Source organism: Amblyraja radiata, chromosome 1 (genome assembly GCF_010909765.2).
Source record: "Amblyraja radiata isolate CabotCenter1 chromosome 1, sAmbRad1.1.pri, whole genome shotgun sequence".
Lineage (NCBI taxonomy): Eukaryota > Metazoa > Chordata > Chondrichthyes > Rajiformes > Rajidae > Amblyraja > Amblyraja radiata.
Genome location: NC_045956.1, coordinates 97,845,919 through 97,861,745, shown reverse-complemented (window position 1 = coordinate 97,861,745; position 15,827 = coordinate 97,845,919).

Below are 15,827 nucleotides of genomic sequence, written 5' to 3'. Positions count from 1 at the left end.
TGAGGGATGGGGAGGGGGAGGGGAAGGGAGAGGAGAGGGGTGGGGAGGGGAGGGGAAAGGGGGGGAGAGGGGGAGGGGTGAGAGAGAGAAGGGGAAGGGGGGGAGGAGAGAGGAGAGGGGAGAGAGAGGGGAGGGGAGAGGAGGGGGAGAGGGGGAGGGGTGGAGCGAGATTGGAGGGGGAGAGAGATGAGAGGGAGAGAGTGGAGGGGGAGAGAAAAGGGGGGATAGAGACGGTGGGAAAGAGATGTGGGGAGAGAGAAGGGGAGAGAGAGGGGAGAGGGTAAATGGCAGGGGGTGGAAGGGAGGGAGGGAGTAAGAGAGAGTAGAGGGGAGAGAGAGTAGAGGGGAGAGGGGGAGGAAGGGGGGGAGAGAGGACGGGGTGATGTGGGGGGCGGGAGGAGAGGGGAGGGAGAGAAGACGGGGAGTTGGAGGGGGGAGAGAAGAGGAGGGGAAATGGAGGGGGGAGAGAATAGGAGGGGAAAAGAGGAGGTGGAGGGGGGAGAGAAGAGGAAGGGGTGGCGGAGAGGGGAGGGTGAAGAGGCGGGAGGATAGGAGTGGTAGAGGTGGAGAGGGAGGGGGGAGTTGGGGAGGGTGGAGAGGGAGGGGTGGAGAGGGAGGGGAGTGGAGAGGGAGTGGGGTAGGACAATTTGCTCTATTTGATCTTATTTGATTGTGCACGCCAGACCACGTGAAGGTTCCAATCTCCCACACCTGTCCCATTGCGATGGCATATGTAAATGAGATCCATTGTGATTGTACATCTGTGAGTTGGCATGGTGACATGCAGCGGCTTGATTTTAAATGTTTTTGATGTTTTTTACTAAAAATGCAGGGAAATTAATAACCAAATGTTCTAATTTTCAAAACAAAATGTGGAGGAGGAAAAATTCTACAGGAATATGTAAAAATGTCTCCGTTATGGCTAAGGGTGGAGGAGTAAATTCACAAACAGCTTAAACAATTTTTTGCGAAATAGAACCCGTTACAAACCAACAAACCAACGACAGTTTTAATAGTTAAAAGCCAGTATTTGTTATTCTTTTGGAAAGGTTAACTTTTCAGTCACTTTTAGTGAATGCCATGATCTCAGGAAAGAGTTCATACCCTTTGGGTTGTTTAATATGTACTTGTTAACACCTGTATATCTGCTCAGATTGAGTCCTTATTCTTTGGATCTGATGTCAATCACATTTTTTTTTGTTTCTTGCGAGATGGTTGTGTGATTTCATAGGCTTTCAATCTATTTAGCTATTTCTTTTCAAGCTCTATAGCTTCAATGTATTTCTGAAAAAATTAATTAAGCATAGTGAGGTTTCGGTCAGACATACAGTGTAGCGAGGCCAGACTGGTTGAGCAAAGTGATTTTTATTTTCAATAAAAATGAAACAAAACTCGTGAAGTTTGTGTGTCTGACTGAACTAACAATAATAGCTCCAGTTACTAGGAGGAGCGCTGACTGACTAACACACTCTAAAAAGCCCGCGAACGACAACAGTAGCTTTTCCTCCATCAATTGTTTTAGATCTGTAAATTGTGAGCATTTCTGTGGTTGCCTCATTTGAGAACTTGAAATATAACAGGGCTTGTCTTTGTTTAGACGTTTAATACAAATTGATGAAAATGTCAACTCAATTACATGGTACGTGTTAATAGAGGAGTTTTTGAAATGGGTTGTTCTTCCTTATAATTAGACACAATTGTAATTGTTTGCACAGGTAAATGTAGTTCTGAATTAAATTGTGCATTATGAGTAACATTCCAAACACCATAACGCAAAATTGAGCTGGTCGTAGTCGAATAATTATTTTTATGATGTGATTTGCTCCTTGTTCAGTATTTTTTGTAGTGATGTGGCAAAGTTCTATCTGAGCAATGATGATATCATTAAGTCTCGTTGTTGTGCATTACTGAAATTGGCTTGCTTTATTACATCGATATCAGTTTATGAACAAAATAAAAATGCAAATCCATTTGTAAGGCCCTCCTGTACTTAGGTTAGATTGGTTGGATTATATTGACAATTAAGCTTTTAAAGATGACAAATGAACTGGCATAAAACTGATACTTAAAGTTGTTTCATGCAATAATTTGTGTAGGAAGGAACTGCAGATGCTGGTTTAAACCAAAGATAGACACAAAAACCTGGATTAACTCAGCTGGTCAGACAGCATCTCTGGAGAAAAGGAATAGGTGACGTTTCGGGTCGAGACCCTTCTTCAGGCCCTGAAGAAGGGTCTCGACACGAAACGTCACCTATTTCTTTTCTCCAGAGATGCTGTTTGACTCGCTGAGTTACTCCAGCTTTTTGTGTTTATCTTCATGCAAGAATTTTATGGTCTTGATATTTAAACAGCTGTGAGAATGTAGGGAGTGGAGACATTGCTTGCTCTGGAGCTGTGGTTGGGTGATGGTGAAAGATAATAGACGTATATGTTTCCCAGAAGGTTTGACAAATTTATCAGCAGGACCCTCGCAAATATTTTGACATTGTTCCCATATCAGCAGCTGGTGAGATTGAGAGGTTGGTTGTCTATCATCAAGCTACAGCCAGGGATTTAAGAGCATGAGTCAGGATGACGTTGTGGGAAGTTGGGATAGGCAGAGTTGTTAGGCGGATTGGGTGCAGAAAGTGGCAAAGTATTTGTGTTTGTGTTCTTATTGTGGAGATCTGCTGAAATGGTGGGAAGCAGATTTAATGTGTGTGCATGGGGTGAGGAAAATACTCTGGTTGAGGCAGCGATTCTTGCTGCCTTTCAGAAGTCAGATTTCCCAAGCCTTGGCTATCTAAATACTGGGTTAACTTCTCAATAAAATGTTAGTCGGCTGGCCTCTAATCTGCTCTGTTGATGCCAGTGATTGCTGAGTTTAGGTGTTGGGCTTCTCCTAATGAAAATACTTCAGTCCTTCACTGGCTCATCAACGTGGGAGAGTTTAAAATTCCCCCTCCCCAAGTTATGTAATTGCTTGATCTGAAAAAGTTGCTTTCCTGAAGAACTATCAAATTGTACAGCGGGATATAGATGGCTGCAGAAATGGGCGGATTATGGCAGATGAAGTTTAATCTGGTTCTGGTTCTGGTTGATTACTGCACAAACACCTCATAAGTGGTTATCTCGCGCAGGTTGGAATGAGTAGAGTAGTGATTAAATTTTGAAGTGGGCCTTTTTGACCAATCAGAGCAAGGTGGGATGTTGCATTTTCGGAGGTCGGATGTAAGGGGAAAGTATATAGTTAACGGCAAGACTTAATAGCATTGAAGTCCTGAGGGATCAAGCGGTTCAAGTCAATAGCGCCTTGAAAGTGGCAACACAAGTAGAGAGTAGGAAAGAAGGCAGATGGTATGCTTGCCTTCATCGGTGGAGGCATTGAGTATAAGAGACATGTTGCAGCTTTGTAAGAATTTATTTAGACTGCATTTGGAGCCCCATGGTTGCCCCATTCCAGGAAAGGTGCTGAGGTTTTGGAAAGGGTACAGAAGAGGTCTATCAGAATAGATCTGATTCTGAGAGGCATAGATAGGGTAGACAGTCAGAAGCTTTTTCCCAGGATGGAAATGTCAAAGACTAGAGGCATGGGAGGAACAAAGTTTAACTGAGATGTGTGGGGCATGTTTTTGTTTACACAGAGAGTGGTGGGTGCCTGGAACGTGCTGCCAGGGGTGGTGGTCGAGGCAGATATGAGGCTTTTAGATAGGAATATGGATATTTAGAGATTGGATGATTATGGATGACGTACAGGCAGAAGAGATTAGATAAACCTGACACCTGGCGGGCCTGTTCCTGTGCTGTACTGTTCTATGTGCCATTTCACTTAATGGATTGAAGCAGAAAGTAAAATCTTCCTGATGGAAACTGAAATAGTGAATTTGCCATAAACGAAAGAGCACAAATCATTGGGGCTTTGCATGATTTGAAGATTATTATATATTGGTTTGCTCATGAGTTTGCAGACCAAATAAGTTTTAACATAGCAAGAGAATACTTATTAGTATTCAACTAGCTAGCTCTACCATTGCTTAAATGTTTCTCTGCCTCACGCTGCAGCATCCTTTGTTGCATTATTACCAGAAGGAAGAGCTCCAGCAAGCATAAAAGCTCAATCTGTCATCATAGCTACCTGATTACAAAAAATAATACAGATAAGACAGTAGTAATGCAAAACCCTAGTTATTGCAGTCAGAGAATTTGAAATGGGATTAATGAAGCTTGTCCAATATCTCCAGAAATAAATGTAGTTAACAAATATTTGTATGATATCAACCAATGTATTAAATACAACTGTAATTGAAAAGCAAAATAAAAGTAACCTGCAGCTAGAAATCTGTAATATAACAAATAAAATGATAGAAATACTCAGCATGAAAGGAAATGTCTGTGGAGGGAGAAACTGTTAATATTTCAGATCAATAACTTCGGTATTGAGAATAATTGGATGTGATTAAAACGGCAGAGAAGGGAAAGGATGGATTGAGCAAAATGAATAAGTGTGGTAGGGTGGAGACCAGGAAGAAATAAATGGCAGAACTTGTTATCATAGAAATATAGAAAATAGGTGCAGGAGTAGGCCATTCGGCCCTTCAAGTCAGCACCGCCATTCAATATGATCATGGCTGATCATCCAAAATCAGTACCCCATTCCTACATTCTCCCCATATCCCTTGATTCCGTTATCGAGGAGAGAGTGCTGAAGGCATGTTGATGGCATCTAATCTGTCAGGAGAAGAAATAATTAACCAGTGGAGGGAGAGGGAGCTAAGAGATACAGCATACACCGGGGATATATTTCTTTACAATAACCAGGTTAAGGAGGAGAAAAAAAAGCTAGTAAGCTGCCAGAAAATACAGGCACTATGGTCCTCATATTCTGCTATGACTTGGGCGGGAGATGATAAGCACTAAATAGAATAGTAGAAACAAGGAACCAGATGCTGGTTTATCAAGGATGGATACAAAGTGCTGGAGTAACTCAGCGGGTCAGGCAGCATCATTGGAGGACACTGGCAGGTGACGTTTCTGGCCGGGGCCCTCTTCAGAAATAGAATAGATGGAGTAATGTTACCTTTTAACCATTTAAACTAATTTCTGTAGAAATGTACCTACCAGACGGATTCTGCGACAAACATTAAAGTGTTGCTGGACAATCATCAGCTTGGTGAAAGAGGAACTTTGGTTTGTTTGAAACTTGCTGGTCTTCCAGCATAATGGGATGGTTGTAAATGAAGCTGCCATCTCACCCCCTGGATATTATTGCAGGAGTTTAATCTCGACCCGAAACATTGCCTATTCCTTTTCTCCAGAGATGCTGTCTGACATGCTGAGTTACTCCAGCATTTTGTGTCTTGGCCAATGCAGCTTTATTTAATTCATCAACAAATTTCTTCCCATCAGAAGCTCTGGTCTATTAACAAGGATTACTTGCTGATGATGCTCAGTTCCATTCCTAATTCCTTGGGAAACCCTATGCTCTCTTGTCATTCTATGATGGCAGCATCTTCATTTCTCTAGGTCTCATGACCTTCACCTGCCACACACTGATCTGTTGCCTGAATTGACCCAGCCCTGTGCCACTTTATGATCCTCAAAGATGTATTGACCTGGTCTTTGCCCCTGACTAGACCTGATTTTCTTGACACACTCTATCACATGTCGAGTGTGAGAATCAAAGGCCTTGTGTTGTTAACATTCCTGGTGGTGAGCCTGGGAGTAAAACGTTTTGTTGACCTGTGACTAGTTAATGCATCTTGTTATAACGGTGAAAGGCCTGGATAGAGTGGAGAGGATATTTCCACTAGTGGGAGAGTCTAGGACCAGAGGCAATAGCCTCAGAATAAAAAGACAGACGTTTAGAAAGGAGATGAGGAGGAATTTCTTTAGTCAGAGGGTGGTGAATCTGTGGAATTCATTGCCACTGAAGGCTGTGGATGCCAAGTCAATGGGTATTTTAAAGGTGGAGTTGAAGTATGGGTGTCAGGGGTTATGGGGAGAAGGCAGGAGAATGGGATTGAGAAGGAAAGATAGATCAGCATGATTGAATGACGGAGTAGACCTTGATGGGCCAAGAGGCTAATTCTGCTCCTATAACTTATGAACTAATTAACTAATGAATCTTTCTGAGTGGCAGCCAAATTCTCCATCGCTGCTCTTTTAGATGTGTGATTCAACATTTGTCCACACAAGAACATCTTACTTCTACAGTCTCTCAAATAAATATTTCAGAGTTAAATATCTATTCTATGCAAAGATGATAGCCAAGATATTTTCTTGTTTATGTAAAGTTTGATCATGTCCTAGATGAGGGAAACTGTAGGTAGATTATGATAAGATTAATTGTTAGTGCTGAAAAAAAAAAAGTTATTCATTTTGCCTAATTATCCACTGGTCGACATGTAGGAAATCCCATCCTAGTGACTTCTGGACACTGGTTCCCTGTTTCTAATTTGGCACAATTTAGCACAAAATTGTTTGCTATGATGTGGAATACAATGGCTATTACAACACATTGATGTAGTGAAAAATAATTTAGTTGATACTAGGCTTCAGAATAACTAGATATTCCAGCAACCCGCATAGGCTTCCTTCTCTAGTTTGACACCTCCATGGACTCGGTGTCCCAGAACCTATCGTGTACTGAATGGCGTCTTGCACTTTGTGTGACTTTATACTTATAAATCTGAATCATTTAATGAAACAAATCCAGGCATGTTTTTAAAGTTATTAATCAACATAGCGTTGATAATTCAAAATGGAAGTTTACTTTGGATAGTAATTTATCTGGAAATATTCTCTCATTATTCTCTCATTTTGATCATGGTTGGTACCCATTTGCTCCACAAATTCTGCGTCCACCATTCGTGTAGTGTGCTTATATTCACATTCTTTGCCTGATATTCCGAAGGCCCAAATGTATTCTTCTTTTTTCCCACATAAACTGATATAATTGCAAGCAGTCTATTATTCTATTTGACATAACTGTGAGCAAGTGGTTAACAAAATCAAAACTACATCTCCTTTAGGAACACTTAAAATTAAATTGCCTGAAGAAACCTGACCCAGTTACTTTATCAAGTCATGTGCAGTGCCTGCCTTTTCAATTTCTTGTATCTACACCTTATCAAAGGGTTCAGAGCTGTATGTAGCTTGACAATTTCATTTCCCCGCATTCTGCTGAGTCCCTTTTCGAATGCCAGGTCTAATATTCTTGGCTGATATTTGGAAACACACAATAGTGCTTTTGTGCAGTTGGTCAGCACCTGGGAGGGTATAGTGTTAATTGAATTGGATAGTGTTAACGCAGCTTAATGAGGAATGACACAAGGAGACAAATTGCTTTTTTGTAGCCTGTGTCAGATGCTGAGAGATTTGTGGATTTGTGGAAATTGATCCCATTCATTGTTCAGGTGCACAATCAGTTCCAAACTGAATTAATAGTTGTGCTGCCTGGCAGACAGTACCTGTCTATCAGCAGATTGAAAGGCATAATGCAGGAAGAGGACAATCAAGAATTATGGCGAAGAGAACAATAGATATGGTATTCATCTATATTACTAAAAGTCTGTTCTTGACCAGTTTTGGCCTTCTGTGCTGCGATTTCCGAGAGAACGCCACCACCTATGGCCGTCATTTTTAGCCACCTCGCTCAGAGCCCCCCTCCGCCGTATGTGAGCCGAGGATTTTTCCCGTTGAAGAAAAGTGACAGAGATATTAATGTTTTTACAAAATTCCCCATTCTCTCTGCTGCCCCCGCTGGAGGGAGGGGGAGGGACTATAAAACCAGGAAGTGGTGTGCCTCAATCAATCTCTGCAAGTGGTGCGCCTCAATCAGTCTCTGCAAGTGGTGTGCCTCAATCAGAGCTCTGAATGACGCTGAACAAATGTCTCCACAGCTGTGAGTACCCATAATGTGGTTTGAAAATGAAAATATGGTTAGTTTGAGGGGAAAAAAGCACTGCCTGCAAATGGTTGTTTGGGGGGTTTGGGTAAAAAGGCACCCTCTCTCTCTCTGCCCTCCTCTCTCTCCCCACTTCTCTCTCTCCCTATCCCTCTCTCTTTCGCTCTCTCTCCCCCCTGTCTCTCTCTCCCCCTGTCTCTCTCTCCCCTGTCTCTCTCCCTTTCTCTCTCTCTCTCCCCTCCTCTCCCCACCTCTCTCCCCATCCCCCCCTCTCCCCAGCCCCCCTCTCCCCATCACCCCCCTCTCCTCTTCCCCCCTCCCCCTCCTCTCCCCTGCTCCCCCCTCCTCTCCCCCCCTCTCTTCTCCTCCCCCCCCTCTCCTCGCCCCCCCCTTCTCTCTCCCCCCTCTCCTCTCCCCCCTCCCCTCCCCCCCTCTCCCCTCGCCCCCTCTCCCCCTCTCCTCCCCCCCTCTCCTCCCCCCTCTCCTCCCCCCTCTCCTCCCCCCTCTCCTCCCCCTCTCCTCCCCCCTCTCCTCCCCCTCTCATCTCCTCTCTCTCCGCTCTTTTTCTCCCTCTCCTCCCCTCCATCCCCTCCCCCACCGTCCCTCCCCTAAACCTCCCTCCCCTCCACACACCCCTATCCCCTTCCCTCCACCCGCCCTACTCCCCACCTCTCCCCCTCCCCTCACCTCACCCCCCTCTCTCTCCCCCCTCTCTCCCCCCCTCTCTCCCCCCCCCCTCTCCCCCCCTCTCTCTCCCCTCCTCCCCTCCCCCACCCCCCTCCCCTAAACCTCCTCCCCTCTTCCCTCCCCCTCCCTCCCCCTCCCTGCTCCCCACCCCTCCCCCTCATCCCCCTCTCAGCACACCCTCTCTCTCTCCCTCACTCTCACCCTCTCTCTCCTCCCCTCCTCCCCCACCTTTCCCCCTCACCCACCCTCCCTCTTCTCCTCCTCTCCACCCCCTATCCCTCTTGCCCCTCTCTCAGTCTCTCTCTGTGTCTCTGCCCCTTCTCTCTCTGCCCTCACTCTCTAACCTCCCCCCCCCCTCTAGATGTGACTGCAAGTTGGGGGCTATGCGTCAGTAGATAGGGTGGTTATGGGGTAAAAGGAGAAAATTAATAATATTAATATAATATCAAGGGGGGTAATTAGCGTGAGTGCGGGGGGGGGGGGGGGGGGGGGATAGTTAGTGTGTGTGACGCTGCATGCCGCCTTTCCCACCCCCCACAACCGCACGTTGGGGGAACAGACCCAACGGGTCTGCACTTGGTCTAGTTCTGGATAAAATCCTGAAAATTGGGCATGGAACATAAGGCTTCTTGGTGTCTGGTTTTCTTTCAGAGAATGTGAGCAGCAGTTGAAACAGTGCTTCAATTTGCAGGCTATGGTGATAAATAACTTTTTAAAAGATGTCTGGGTGACTTCCTATTTATTCCAGTAAACCTATGGCAGCAATAGCTTTGACTCATTTGATTTATAGAAATTTAATTTGCCAGTAATTTTGAAGCATGTGACTTGACCCACAAAAATGTAAAATTATATTTTTTCAAGACTGAATATGGGTACCCGAGGCCAGTGAATGGTTTTAATGACTGTCACGGTGTACCAGCACCTCAAGAAATATAGAAACTAGATCTTCGAAATTTTAGACATCAGATATGAATGAATGAATGAATGAATGAAAACTTTATTGTCATTCAGATATACACCTAGACACAGTGCACCTTGAACGAAATTTCGTTGCATTTGACTCTCCAAATCAGGTAATAGTAAAAGTGCTAGGTGTGTCCATAAAAATGCCTCATGTGCATGGTTCTGTAAAATAAAATATATATAAAATGTTTTTTAAAAAGTGTCAATAATTAAAAAGTTCTAGCCTCGGTTTTGTTGATTGTTCAGTAATCTTATGGCCTGGGGGATGAAGCTGTTGCAGAACCTGGTTGTCCCACTCTTCATGCTGCGGTACCTCCTCCCAGAGTTAAGCAGTATAAACAGTCCAAATTGTGGGTGTGTGGGGGCTCTGGTAATGCCCTTAGCTCTAATCAGACAGCGCTTGTACCCCATGTCCATGATGGAAGGAAGAGAAGTCCCAATGATTTTTCCCGCTGTCCTCACCACTCTCTGAAGGCACTTCCAGTCCGCAGCTGTACAGCTGCCGCACCACGTAGAGATGCAGCTGGTCATGACCGACTCAATTGTGCTTCTGTAGAAAGTGGCGAGGATGGGAGGGTGGAGGTGTAAACTTCTCAACCTGCGGAGGAAGTACAACCGCTGCTGTGCCCGTTTTGCCAGAGATGTAATGTTTGTGGACCAGTTTAAGGTGTCCGTTATATGCACCCCCAGGAACTTGATGCTTTTCACCTGCTCCACTGCTGAGTTGTTGATGCAAAGTGGAGTGTGACTGGGCTGAATTTTCCTCCTGAAATCGACGACAATCTCCTTGGTTTTGTAAACGGTCGCTAATGTGTAGGATAGTGTTAGTGCACGGGGGTATTGCTGGACGACACGGACTCGATTTAGAGATACAACGGGGAAACAAGCCCTTCGGCCCACCGAATACGTGTCGTCCAGCAATAACCCCGTGCACTAACACTATCCTACACATTAGCGACCGTTTACAATTTTACAGAAGCCAATTAACCTACAAACCTGCGTGTCTTTGGAGGATGGGAGGAAACTGAAGCACCCAGAGAAAATGCACAAGGTCACAGGGAGGATGTATAAATTCTGTACAGACAGCACCCATAGTCAGGATCAAACTTGGTTGCCTGGTGCTGTAAGGCAGCAACTCTACCACTGTGTCACCCCTTTAATACTACAAAAAGATTTCAAAAGTTTAAAAACATAAAATGTATTAATTAAACCGGGTCCTTAAAGAGCTTATGCAGTTTATTGGATGATGATCCGTCATAGACATGCACCAAGAAATTATATGTGTATCGGCACCTTTTGTCTACTAAACAAAGCTCAAGTATCCCCTCATCTCACCAACTGTTGTCTAAAGCACATCTGTTGCAACTTCCAAGCCAATCCCTTTAGGTGAACAGCATGCCAAGTTGGCATTCACCTTCATGACACTCTTTATGCTTATAAAAAGCAATCCTTTACTGAAGGAAATATTAGAACATAGAACAGAACAGAACAAGCACAGGAACAGGTTTTTCAGCCCACAATACCAAGTTAAATTGATCTCATCTGCCTGTATATATCCATATCCGGTAGGCGGCGCGACTCTCGTCAGCAGCGGCCTCTGCAGTCCGTCTGCGTTTTTATTATTTTATGTCTATGTTTTTATGTAGTTTTTGTTATTTTTTGTTGGGGTATGTGTGTGGGGGGGTGGGGGTGGTGTGGGGGGTTGGGGGTAACTTTTAAATCTCTCCCTGCATGGGAGTCCCGACCTTTTCTTTGTCGGGTCTCCGTTGTCGTTGGGGCTGCAACGAGGAGCGGCCTCCAACAGGAAGACCGGGGGCTGTGGTGCCGACTACTCACCTCACCGTCGCGGAGCTGGCCGAGTCCAGAGCGGGTGGAGCTGTGGTGGACGCTGCTGCGACCCGACCCCCGGAGATTCGGTGGCTGCAACTGCGGGTTTGGCGGGCGGCACCGGGAGCCCGCGGGTCCCTGGAGGGAGACCGCTTTTCGGGGCTTCCGCAGCGGCGACTTCTCCCGCCCGAGTTGCGGGGTTGAAGAGCACCTGGAGCGGGGCCTTACAGCACCGCCCCGCGCGGCTTGGAACGGCGGCGGGTCTCTGCGAGCGCACGCCGGGGGCTCTAACACCAAGAACCCGGTGTGCGGCTTTAATGGCCACGGGACAATCGCCATCGCCCGCCGGGGGCTTTGACTTTGACTTTGACTCTGACATCGGGGGGGAGAGTGCAGTGGAGAGAGAAGTTTTTTTGGCCTTCCATCACAGCAATGTGATGGATGTTTATGTAAATTATGTTGTGTCTTGGGTCTATTTGTTTGTAATGTATGGCTGCAGAAACGGCATTTCGTTTGGACCTCAAGGGGTCCAAATGACAATAAATTGAATTGTATTGTATTGTATTGTATTGTATTGTATCCCTCCTTTCCTTGCAATTCCATGTGATTGTTCAAAAGGCTCTTAAACGCTATTATTGCATCTGCAGAACCAGGAAAGGTGGAAAGATGGAAGCCAGGGGACAGAGGAAAGAAAAATGAAAGATGCACCTTTCACCTTAAAACTATGCCCTCTCTTCTTTGAAATTTCTACCCTGTGATAATGGTTCTACCGTATCTATGCCCCTCATATTGTGTTATATTTGTACCATGTCTCCCCTCAAACTCTGACATTCCAGAGAAAACAATCCAAGTTTGTCCAACATTTCCTTGTAGCTAATATCCCTAATCCGTGCAGTGTTCTGTAAACCACCTGCATAGTCTCCACATCCTTCCTTGCAATGGAGGGGTGACCAGAACACATGCAGTACTCAAAATGCGGTCTAACCAAACTTACATTGGCTAGCCTTAATGCACATCAAGGATGTTAGTGGAATCCAGCACAGAACCTTCTGGATGGCTACAGAGAGGTTGAAGGTTATTCTTATCAGCGTGGAAGAGAGGTTCAAGGTGTGAACGTGTTCTGCCAGATGGATGAGAATGTTAGTGGAGGGGAATAGGTTGGAACTTTGTTCCACAAAGCAGTGAAGGGCCCTATGACCTTCCTGATATTGGATGGAAGTGTATAAAGACTAGATAGATCAGCATGGAATGGGTGGACAGCTATGTTTCCATTTGAGGGGGTGGCTATAATACAGCGTCTCATGGCCCATATCTCAGCACAAGCAGAAGCCATCCACATTCAGGGTGTGCCAGTGGAAATTCAGGGTGCGACCACCAGCAGCAGCACACAGCAGCACAGCAATCTGAGAGGTGGAGATCCCCCCCCCAGTAGCATGACAGTAGTTCTGAAGAACAAAACTCCATTGTCCTGTTGTAGGGCAACTGGATTCAGGATCCCAGCACAGCAACTACCAAATAGTGAAAGGCCTGGATAGAGTGAATGAGGAGAGAATGTTTCCACTAGTGGGAGAGTCTAGGACCAGAGGCCATTGTCTCAGAATAAAAGGATGTGCCTTTAGAAAGGAGATAAGGAGGGATTTCTTTAGTGTGAGGCTGGTGAATCTGTGGGATCCAATGGCAGAGACAGCTGGACACGTCAATGGATATTTCTAAGGTGGAGATTGACAGATTCTTGATTAGTAAGGATATCAGAGGTTATGGGGTGAAGGCATGAGAAGTGGGTTGAGGTGGAAAGATGGATCAGCCATGATTGAATGATGGAGTATACTTAATTGGACGAATAGCCTAATTCTGCTCCTAGAACATATGAATTTACAAACTATGCCTTCCTTGTTGCCTGTCATGCAGTCAGTGCAGGTCATTTTCAAATGATATAGCCAGAACCTGCATATTCCAGATTTAGAATTGCTTGGTTGGCTTCCTTGAATACCTACAATCTCGACCAAAAGTTCTCTAGCCCAATACCAGCCAAATGACAACTACTAGGATTCAAATGTGTTAGGAGCATCAAAAAAGGCATGCTAAAGACAGAAATAAGAAAATTAAGTTTGATAAATTAACATCTTTATATATTATGCTATTATTTCATTCGGTAATTGCTTTTGGAATTTACGTTCATGGTTTTTGTTTATACATTGAGGCCATTGTGGAATATGTACTGGTATAGCCTCAAGGGCATTATTATTTTTTTCAGCAGCCAACTTGCACGTGGCCTTGTGCTGAACTTGCATAAGCAGTAATTGATTATGACCTGCAAGTTGTTGTTGCTGCCTTCATGGAAAAAAAAGCCCCATGGCCAATGTGACCTGGCAATGCGATTCTTCAAAGTTGCCACTTTGTTTGGAGATTTTAATGAATAACAGAGATCTTGCACACTTTTATTTGCTGACATTTCCACAGGAGAATAAATCATTTAACACAGAGACACAAAAAATTGCAGATGCTAGAATCTTGAGCAAGCACAAAATGCTGGAGGAACTCAGCGGATCTGGTAGCATGTGGGGACAGAGTAGACAGATGAGGTTTGGTGTCAGGGCCCATCTTCAGGTTTGTTCAGAAACCTGTACATATGGTATCTCCAGCTGAGAATTTTCTCGTCATCTTCCTCCTCATCCCCTATTAGATTTCTGTCTTACTGTGCAACCTCTCCACTCGATCTCCCATTCATGATGTATTCCACTGCACTCATGTTTCTGGAGAGATTCTATCCTGAACCTTGAAGCTCGTGTACTGCAGATGAGCACTCGTTATGCCGCTCTTTGTAAATGTTCATAACTTTGAAGAACCTCTGTGAAAGACCGCACCCGTAGAATTGTTTTAATAATAGTATCCTTCAAGTAGACAAACCTCTCTTTACATCATTCTAACAGAAAGTCCTGCTTCCTTTTCAATGCCAGTTGAATCTATTGGATCTTAAAAAGGACAATGAAGGCATTAAATCAGAATTGCAAGCTATTTGACCTTGTGACCAGCCTGCACTTCCTATGGGCATAATGAACCAATTTCTTCACCAATAAATGGTTGGCAAAACCCACACCACACACGTGTATTTACTTTGGATGCCATAACATAAATGTTTGACCATAAGGTGAATTTATGGCCTTAGTTTTAGTTACCATTCCAACTCATTTACCCTTGGGATTTTGCAATTAAATTGTGAACGATTTTAAATATATGTTTGAAAAGTCATCAAGTGCAGAAATATGTAAGAAAAACCTTCTCTGTCAGTCTTTAGAGGGTGCACCATCTGGTCAGTTATGGCGGAGAGAAAATAAGATGCACGGGGCCAGTCAAATGTTGAAGCATTATCCCTGTTGTTGATTGATGATAATTCAACTGAGAAAATCCAGCTCTTCAAGCACGTCATTGGCATGCAGCACAGGTGCCAGAGCCAGTGAAACAGTGGAGGGACTGCAAACAACTTGCAGCTAAGTTACAGCTTTAGCTATTGTTCACTGTTGATACATTGAAATCCCGATTAAATTATTGACAGAGGGCAGGACATGACTGTCAATGTGTGATGCTTGTCGCAGCTCTCTGCTATCTGATGGGAATAATTACTGTGCTAAAGTGACACCACCAGTTTAATAATTTGACGGCAGGATGAATTTCTTTCTGATGTGATGTGTACCAGTATTATTTTAGACCTTTCCTCAGATCCAAGCCGACATAAATTTATCATGTTCAAGTTCAAAAGTGCTGAATTGCCATTCTCAAAATAAAATCAATGTGAGGGGCATAAGTTTGTCAAGTAATAAAACCATAACAAATCTTTTGCTTCCAAAGAAAGTACCACTTTCTGAAGTGCAATAGTGCCCCTCAGGTACCAATCGCAAATTATGTAGGATTTGCTACCATAGTGATGGCAACCTCTTCCTCATTAATTACAGTATATTGCACATTGATTATATCTCTGTCCTTAAGGCCTCAAAGGACTTTAGTAAATAACTTTTTAATTTTAATCCTTAGGAAAATGCATTTTCAAGAGAAAAAGCAGCATCATTTGAAGATGCCATTAGCCTACAGCTTAACTGTTTAAACCCAGTCTGCTGTGTTTGATGCCTTCTAATTTACTATTGTTTGCTACTGGAAGAAAGTCTTAGAATTATAACATTCCATACTGCATGCAGCAGCCAGTTGACTTTTCATGCCTTATGGTAATTACTGCATGAAGAATGGTTGACTGCGCCTACATTCTCTGGGATGGAGGACATACAGTAGAGGCAAAATGTGTTGAAAGGAACCACAGATGCTGGTTTATACTGAAGATAGACACAAAGTACTAGAGTAACTCAGGTGGTCAGGCAGCATCTCTGGAGAAAAAGGATGGGAGACTTTTCAGATCAGGATCCTTCTTCTGATTCTGGAGAAGGGTCCGGACCTGAAAGGTCATGCATCCTTTT